We start from the raw sequence: 10323 nt of genomic DNA, 5'->3' as shown, positions 1-10323 counted from the left end.
AGTTTCTCTTTGATTTTGGTGTTCTCCAATTTTACCAAAACACATCCAAGTGTGGATTTTATTAAAAAAAAAAAAAATTATACCACCTAAGATTCATCATGCTTCCTGGATCTGTGAATTCACGTTTTTTTAAATTTTTTTAAAACTTTTCATCTACTATCTTTTCACCTATTTTCTTCCTTCCATTATCTCTATTTTCTCCTTTTAGCTTTCAACTACACATATCCTAGAGCTACTCATTATCTTCTATATGTTTTAACTTCTGTTCTGTATTTTCTATTTATTTCTTTTTGTCCCTCTGCATTACATTCTGGACAATTTCATCAGATACATATTCAGTTCACTAATTATTTCTTCAACGATATCTAAAAATCTATTTGGCTCATTTATGGAGATTTTTTATTTCAAAAGTTGTATATTTTATTTCAAGAAATTCCATCTTGTTTATTTTAAAGTCTTTCTGATCATTACCAATGGTTGTATATTGCTTATTCACATTTGTGTTTCCATATTTTATTTTCTTAAGCATTTAGGATACAGCTTGTAGTAGGCAGAATAATGTCCTCCACAAAGGAATCTCTGTGCTAATTCCCAGAACTTGTGCATGTGTTGGCATATATGGCAAAGGGGAATTAGGCTTGTAGATGGAATTATGATTTTAATCAGCAGATAAGAAGATTATCCTGGATTTTCCATGTGGGTCCCAATATGATCACAAGAATAATTAAAAGTGGGAAAGGGAGACAGAAGAAGTGGATTGAGAAAGAGGTATGACAAAAAAACAAAAAGGCATGGTCAGGGAGATTGCTAGATTTGAAGACCAGTAAAGGGGGTCAGATCCAAGGAACATGTGTCCTCAAGAAGCTGGAAAAGGCAAGGAAACAGACCCATTCCTTAAGTTCTAGAAAGGAACATGGCCCCGATTTTAAGATATGTGACTCCAATAACTCTATTATGTTGTTTCAAACCACTAAGTTTGTGGTAATTAGCTACAGCAGCAATAAAAATGAATACATAGATGTATTTTGTATGTTAATATCTGAAGTCTTTAAGGGTCTTTTGGCTATTGCTCTTATGACTTACTTATGCTTGGTAATACTATCTTTAAAATTTTTTAATTGACACATAGTAATTATAGATATGGTATATACAGGGCATAATCATATTGAAATACATATATAGTGATCGGATCAGGGTAATTAGCATATCTTTCATCTCAAACATCATGTCCTTGTGTTCAGAATATTCAACAACCTCCTTCATGCTTTTAAAAACTGTATATTACTGCTAACTCTGGTCTTCCCACAGTGCTATAGAACACCAGAATGCATTCCTTCTATCTAGCTATCATTTTGTATACTTTAACAAATCTCACCCTATCTCCCTACCTCATTCCCTTCTCAGACTCTGGCATCCTCCATTTTACTTTGTATTTCTATGATGTCATCTTTTTTTCTTCTTCCATAAATGAGTGAGAACATTTTGAACTTATATTTTTCTTGATCTTAACTTGTAGGACTTTTGTAAGGCCTTATTGGGGATGTTTTCCTCTTAGGGCATGGGAGCAATAAAACCCTGGAAATTAATCTAATTCTCTGAATAATTCACTTTTATATGCAGATACAGCTATGTTTTCTTAATTTAAGGGAAAAATAATACACAATTACATAATTTGGGGAAAAATACTTTTTATTCTTCAATTCCTGCTCCTGATTTCCACATTGTAATGTTCAGAGGTAAAAACAACAATAAAAACCTTTATTTTTAAATTGAAATATACATGCAAATGAGATTTCTGGATTGCATTCTTCGTGTTTAATATGCCAAAAGGAAAGCTTGAATGAGTTAGAAAGTCAGAAAATTTTGACTGTATGTATAACCAATTGAGGGAGCTCGTATTTGCTTATAAATCTTTATAGTCAGGGCTTAATTCTATAGGATTTGGTTATCTAAATTATAGACATCTGTTTATTCAACTTTAGACAGTTCTTTTCATTTGTATCTCCATGAGATTTACAGAATGGAACGCAAAATCATGAAACTGAATATGATTCTATAAGTTTTGCCATCATAAACTTGGGTGAAATACTTGGAAGGTAAGACTTGAAAGCCAGTGATGGAAATCTGATTTTATATTACTTGTGTCTTTCACCAATCCAAGTCCAACATACATCTTTTTCTTCACAAATAATATAGAATCCTCTTTCTCTCTTTTCTCTTTCCTTCCTTCCTTCCTTCCTTCCTTCCTTCCTTCCTTCCTTCCTTCCTTCCTTCTTTCTTTCTTTCTTTCTTTCTTTCTTTCTTTCTTTCTTTCTTTCTTTCTTTCTTTCACGGAGTCTCACTCCATTTCTCAGGCTGGGGTGCTCTCTGCAACCTTCACCTCCTAGGTTCAAGCGATTCTCCTGCCTCAGCCTCCCAAGTAGCTGGGACTACAGACGTGCGCCACCAGGCCCGGCTAATTTTTGTATTTTTAGTAGAGACGGGGTTTTGCTGTGTTGGCCAGGCTGGTCTTGAACTCTTGGCCTCAAGTGATCTGCCCACCTCAGCCTCCCAAAGTTCTGGGATTATAGGCATGAGCCACCATGGAATTATTTGTATATCATATCAACTGATTGTATGTCTGTTATATGTAGCTCTATTAATTGCCCTGTGGGAAATACACTAAAGTTGTCTGCACCATTCTTGTTACCTAGGCTATGATCTGTGGTGATCGCAAATCGTGGACACCTCTGGGATATCATTTGCAAGAGTTTGAGCTAGAATTTATTTTATTTGTTTTAAAGTACATGAATTTACACTTTTGGAATTAAATCATCCTGTCCATCTTCCTTCATTTTGAGATTACATACACAATTTAACTTGCCTCCTATTTTATTCATCACAGTACATGCGAACATGACAGACCTTTCAGTAACTGAGTAAAAGTCGGAGACAAAATGTATGTATAGATTTGTGTTGTGTGTACCTGTTAGTATCAGTGTCAGTATCAGATGGAATTATGTTTTAGATATTCAGTATTGATTTTGATTCATTGATTGATAGTTTTGAGCATATTCTCACATCTCTGCCTGCCTTGCATCAGCTAGAATGCTTTCTCCTGGAAGTATCCCGAAGTCCACTTAAATTGGTTAAACAATAAGAAAATGCACTAACTTTCACATAACAGGACTTCAAAAGGCCAGGCTCATTTCCAGGTTGATTCAGTGCTCCCCAAGGTCGTTAAAGACCCAAGTTCTTTCCACTGCTTGTGTCTGACACCCTCACTTTTAGCTTCTCCTAAAGTGCCGGGAAACTGTCTGTATTTGTACCAGGTATCACTTACGCACATGAAAATGTCAGGAGGAAGGAGAATGACTTTTAATGTGACTCTCTTCTAACAGAGAAAGAATGTCTCTCAGGAATCAGATATTCTTCTTGTCTCCTTGGCAGAATGGAGCAAACTGCCCACTCCTGAGTCAATCATTGGCAATGAGGTTGAGGTCATTTTTAGAAGAGTCAGTCCTGCTCTTTAGAGCAGGGGGTGTGGTCGGTCTCCACAGAAGCATGCAGATGACTGTGGGAAGATTGTATCAGGGAAAGAAAGGGAGGAATTGATAATGGGTAGGCAAACAAGTGTCAGCTACATCATTAAAATATTTGATTTATTTCTTTAGACTCCAGATTGTTATAGGGAACACATATAATCTCAAAATTAAAACTTCTAATGTATATTCTTAATACATATTTTGAGACAGACAGTACCTGAAGTGCTAACTTTCTTGCTATATGATTGGAAAGGAGTTTTTGGACTTAACGAAAGCATTATTGGTCACTCAAAGAATTTCACAATAAATCAAATCATGGGAGTGAAACACCAAAAATATATTAGCACTCCTGAGCATTGCTTTCATTTTCCAGGCAAGTGTTCAACCGAAACTAAAAACCTTATTTTGTAAATAGAGTATTAATTCTTCAGGAGGAGAGATAAGGTAGCCATTATTAAAGGTGTGGTCACAGTTGTTTCAGGTCGTTAACATTCCTCAAAGCTTGCATTAGAAAATAGTTTAGAAAATGTGTCCTAAACTTCTGCATGACAATATATTAACAACAACAACAACAGCAAAGCAGAAAAGTCAAGGGAAAGTAAATATACATATCCAGAAAATGGAATAATGTATGTGTATATATACCAACACATTACCTACATACCTCCAGACAGTGGAATAAAGTACAGCCTTTAAAATCACATTTTAAAGAATACCAAATGACGTAGAGGAAAATGTACAATGCAGTATTAATTAAAAAGCAGGATCAAAAGAAAACACATGTTATGATCTCATCAGTAAACTAATTAGAAAGATGCAAAAAAAATTAATTTATTTCTCTGTGCATGATATGGCTTCTAAAATTTTAACAGTTGCGATAGATTGGATTGTTACCATGTGTTCTCTGCCTTCCATGTCACATAATTGTACTTTTCCACTCTATCTCTCAGGTAGGTGACTTGCTTTGCTCAATTGTGAGTGAATTAATTTCTGCCATGTCTGAGTAAAAGCTCAAGAACCACCCTGAGGCTCTGTTCTTGCTTCCCTTCTAACTGCTGTGAGCTCAGTGTGTCCAGAAAGGGGCCATTCATGACTGCGGACCCCTGAATTGACAACACACATGGAGATCACATGCAATGTAGACAAGAAATAAAGCATGGTTGTTAGAAGCCATTGGCTTTTATTGTTGTTAGAAGCCATTGACTATTTCCTACCTCAGCATAACCTAGCAAAAGTTGCATAATAAGGAAATTTATAAACTTTTGTGTTCAATTCAGAAAAATAACAAATAATATAAATATCACACCATGCAAGTCAATTTTATTTAAAAATCACATCACAAACCCTTTCAGGAGGAGGAACATGAATATGTGGTGCCCACTGGAGCTCAGATAGAGTAAAAGGAAGAGGACTTGTTCTAAGTCCCTTTGCACACTTTTACTGTGCAGTGCCAGAGTTTTCTTTTTGGGATTAGCGTGCTTGATTCATCTGGTTCCGCTCTTCCCTGTGAATGCTTCCACTGCCCACAATCAATTTTAGATAATCCAGCAAAATACTTAGATAACTTCTATATTTACTTCCTCACTTGGCATCCCTCCTTCTTCTCTTCTACCCACTGTAGTGTCTAACCGTCAAAGCTTGTCAATAATGTCCTGTCAGGTCAAATGGTCATATTTAGTCCTCATCTCTTTTTTAGTCCTTGAGTCAGGTGTGCACCCCTGTTTTTACTGAAACTTCTCCTCACTGGGTCCATGTGGCACCATGATATTTTGTCTCTTCCTATGTTGCTGGGACCACTCTTCTTTGTCTGTTCACCTGGCTTTTCCTTATTTTCGCTTCCCTTACATTCATGTGTGCTTTAAGCTTTTTTCTTTCTCCTTCTTTTCTTTTATTGTTCTGACAATAGCTTCTTTGCCACACTTATCCATTCATTTCAGAGATGTATAGAGGAATAAGCCATATATTTGTGAGTTGCTTTGATCTATTTTACTGGGAAACAGTGGCATAGCTATTGGTACATAAATCCCTCAGAAGGCTGTATTGCATCTCTAAGATTAGTGTAACGTTACACCACTGGAATTAAACCAGTCTTCATTCACTAGTGAACAATCTTCTTATGGGCGAAATTATTCTAAAAAGGATCCCATGACAATTTTAATATCAAATCTGATTTTCTGGGTTCTTTTCACCTATGATATACGATTACTATTTCTTATAAACAAACTACTCAACAATAAGAAACATTACTGATCTTGGCAAGATAGAATAAGTTATGTAACTGCTTGAGATTCCAAATATGAATTCATGGGTTGTTAAGTCCACGTAGAAAGAGAGCCAAAATCGAAGCTAATGGTTTTCTAGGGGCCACAACAACAACATATATGCTGAGAGATATTTCTTTTGAGTGAAGCTGTGAAAGCTCCTATAAAATGGCCTTTTCCCAGTCACTATTGGAACCTAATTAATGGTTTTTTCCATTTTAAGCATTTTTGAAGAAATAAAATCTTTACTTACAGTCAGAAAAATTCATATTTTCCTTAAAATTATTTATTGTGATTATCCATCTTCACATACAGCTCTGTCCTTGAGAGATGAAATGTATCATGCTTTTAAAGACCTCTAGAGAAAAAGATTTCAGAGCTTACTTTTGGTGACTTATTCCAATGACTAAATCTCTTCAGGAAATTATTTTTCATCTAACCTCAATATTTCACAATGTGCTTAAATGTTTCCTTTTACTGTGTCCTCACTGAAAATGTCTATAAAATAACTGGAAACTGGAAACCCATTTTTAAAAATTACTCCTTGCCCACGTTCTTTAATCCAACTCAAGTCTTGAAAAAAAAAAAAAAAGTCCTAAATCATTTCTGAGATACTCTGAATGCTTTCCAAATAAGGTGCCCATTTTAGCTGTAATTTAAAAATTTTTGCATTATACAAATTTGTTTTTCTTTTTATAGTTTTATAGTTCAGAGTATTTGATATTGTTTTAAATAGAATATATGCTACTATAAGATATAAGCATTTAATTAGACTTTAAAAATGCTTTTTTAACAACTGAACCTCCCGTCAAGTTTACACCAATAACTGTCAAAACAAAAAGATGGCCTAAGACTCTTTTTGTGTTGTTAATTCTTTTTAACTTCCTGACTTTTGCGGCTGTTGTTACTCTTAGGCAGGATTATCACAGTGTAACATAAATAAGAGATTAACTTTACAGTCACTCTCCATTCACCATAAAACTCCTTGACCTACTCAAGTCCAGTAGGGTCAGCGTTTTCTTTGGCCAGCTTGGGTGGTTGGCTTTGGGACTGTGGGGCTCATGCCATGGAATACTGTCAGCACAAGGGATATCCTTTGGAAAATAACAAAAACTCACTCTCACTTTTTTTTTTTTTTTTTTTTTTGCCTACAAATCCAGGGAAACTCTCATTCCTCAATTCATTAATGACAAAGTCTAAAGAAGTTTGTAAGGACAAAGAAAAGCTCTGCTAATTAACCATTGTAATGTAATCATAATCAAGATTGACTAAGTACTTTTTGTGCCAGGTAGCACATAGATTGCACAAAAGACAGTTTCTGCTGACAAGTTTTCTGCCAGCCCTGGGTCTCAAGTCCCAACAGTTTGATGATTTGTGCCAAAGACTTCTGATTAATTAGGAAAATTCAGCAAGCATTTATGAAAATACCACCCCCCCACCCAAGTCATTTAGACATAAGGTAGTGTTTTCCTGTTATGTTTCCAGTAAACAAAAGGATATTGGTTGATTGTTGGAGGGGAGTTGATTGTAACCTTTTGGCTCTAAATAAATAATGAGCCTGTGTCTTAATTTCATTTAATGGCTTGGAATTCCTAAGCTATGGAGTTCGTGAGGGAAGCAGAGGAAGTACACACATTTTAAAAAAAAAAACAAAACCACACACACAGGGAAAGAGACCTGTTGAACCCCAAGTGGCTTCCTTTTCCCAGCATTAATTTGCAGGTGGACTAAATCCACAGCCGCTCCTCATGGCAAACAGATGAACTGAATAATTTCCGGTTGTCTCTCATGCTGTCTTTGAGCCTGGGAGCAGGTTGCACATGCCCTCAACTGAATTGATGAGGGGAGCAGTATTGAGGGGCTTTGGACTAAACCAGAGTAGGATTACTGAGAAGTTGATAGAGACGGATGTTTTCAGTTACAATTTTAACTAGACATAATGGCTTCCCCACAGGAAAGCTCATGGATCCATAAACCTAGTCCAGCGCTCCCTTACAGGAAAGGAGCTGTTTATTAGTGCTGTCCATGCCACCTGCTCAGCTATCAAGTGCACATTTGTTCTCTTGGGAACAGTAGGGTGGAGTAGTTACTAGAAACAGGGCTGGGAGCCAGCAGTATTCCACTTCCAAATTCTGGCTGACTCCTCTAGTGACCTCTGTCTAGTCCCCTCAATAAAGCTAACCACTGCTTATTTCAAACTGAAGCCAGATTGGTAGTGTCTTGGGAAATATCCACACTTCACTGGGATTTCTTTGTCACAGAATTCATTCAAAATTATCCTTGTAATCAACAAATATTTATTGAACATCTTCTATTAACATGCATTGATAAATGAGTCAAAGGGGTACGCTATACCTGGATTTACATGGTGTGCTTCTAAAAACCAATTTCTTTTTAGAAAGATTGTTATGTACACTGGTTTGTAAAGCACGGGATTTTTTGAGGAAGAATTTATGCAAATTCATCGAGCTATCTAAGATTTCTATAAATTGAATTAGCCCTGTAGTAGTTGATTATTAGGTGTGGTCTATAGTACACAAAATTGATTTTGAAGATAAACAGCAGTGACAGAACAGAGCACAATTTTTTCCCCTACAAAGAATCAGGATGCTAACATATAAATTCTTTTTTATTGTTGCTATTAGAACAGAGGGAAAAAAAGGTCCCTGACCTTTGCCTATGTTTGTGCAATTAGAATCATGCGGGTGAACAGTAATAAAATACTCTCCCCACCCTTTGACGGGGGTGACAGCTCCTGGGCACAGTGATACTCCACAAACAGCCCAAGTGGTACAACATCCCTAGCAGCAGAATCCACTGGCCGCTTCCCAATTTGAATGTTTTTGTACTATCCTTGACTTCTGCAGTTGGCAGAGAGAGGGAAAAAAAATGTTTCAGAAAGTAGAGATGTTGAAGGGATGGATGTCCCGAAATGGAAGGTGGGGAAAGAGAAATGTTTCTCTCACACCTTGTGATGCACTGGAAACAATAACGTGGTCACTTTAGAGATCCCAAATGTTTTAGAAGTGCAGAAGGTTAACAAAAACCTCCTGATATTCTGAAACGCAAATCACCCAGCTTAGTCTCCTTTTAAGAACCTTCGCGTTACCGCAGGGTACGAGGTAGAGAAACAAGCACAATTACAGACCCAGCGAAACCTACTCAGACTCTCATAAAAACTCCACGAGTGAAAACAGTTACTCTAAAAAGCCAAGTTAATCCTATGCCTGAGTCCTCTGAGTCCTGCTAAGAGAGCTCTGGCCTGTGACATTCACCCATAGTGCATTCCTCTCAGCCCACCTGCTGCCATAGGATCCTAGTTTTTCAAGCCCTCAATGAAGTAAAGAGCTAGAGTTGAAGATGGAAGACAACATACAGCTAGAAGCACAAAACATGAGCATATACTGTTGGCCAGAGTCTTTCAGCAGCTGGTTTTTCTATGACTCAGTTCCCCATTCTAAGAATGAGTCTATCAGAAATATTTTCTTATCACAAATATCTTACTGACAGCCTCCGGCAAAGGAAATGAGAAATAAGCCAGAAAGAAATAGGTCTGAATTGATCCCAAAGAGAAACTAGCCTTTTCCAGTCACATATCAGGGATTTGCATGGTAGATGTAGGTCATCTGAGAGGGCTCTAAGCTCTGCCCTATGAACATAGTGCTTTTTTTCCCCGGTTTTGCATATGTAACATCATTGTCCTCAGAAGTTGTCAAGTCCCCATTAGCTTGATGAGGTTGCCATAACAAAATAAAAGCCACTCAAACTGGGTGTCTTTAATGACAGAAATTTACTTTCTCAAAGTTCAGGAAGCTAAAAGTCCAAGATGAAGGTATCAGTACGACGGGGTTCTTGTAAGCTCGCTCTTCTCGGCTTGCAGATGGCTGCCTTCGTGTCTCTGTGGTCTCTGAAAGAAGGATATCTGGTGTCTCTTATTTTTCTTAGAAGGACATCAATCCTATTGGATCAGAGTCCCATTCCTATGACTTAATTTACTCTTTTTTCTTTTTCTTTTCTTTTCTTTTTTAAATTATACTTTAAGTTCTAGGTTAGTGATCTAGTTAAAGGTCTTATCTCCAACCTGGGTGTGATAATGCACATCTCTAATCCCAGAGGCTGAGGCAGAAAGATTGCTTGAGCCTAGGAATTTGAAACCAGCCTGGGCAATAAGCAAGACCCCATCTCAAAAACAAAATGAAAATTTTAAAAGGCCCCATTTTCAAATAGTTCCATGGAAGGTTAGAGCTTCAAAATATGGGTTTTGGGGGGGACACAATTCAACCCAAAGCAAATGATAAGTATTGATCAGTAATTATTAATCATGCATATGTGCAAGGCACTCATATTGTCCAATTAAACTGCTAATATTAGCTAATAATTGTGTATATTAGCTGAATTAATAAAATAAGCCAAGTGAAACTTAGTAGAAAAAAATCTCACTTTATGCCACAGACAAATAAAACAGGAGACACTTTACAGTGTTTTTTTAGAACCAGATAGATTAGTCTGAAATCCCAGTTCTGCCACTCATTAGTTAT

Source organism: Papio anubis, chromosome 3 (genome assembly GCF_008728515.1).
Source record: "Papio anubis isolate 15944 chromosome 3, Panubis1.0, whole genome shotgun sequence".
NCBI classification, from domain to species: Eukaryota; Metazoa; Chordata; class Mammalia; order Primates; family Cercopithecidae; genus Papio; species Papio anubis.
This window is presented reverse-complemented; position numbering follows the sequence as displayed.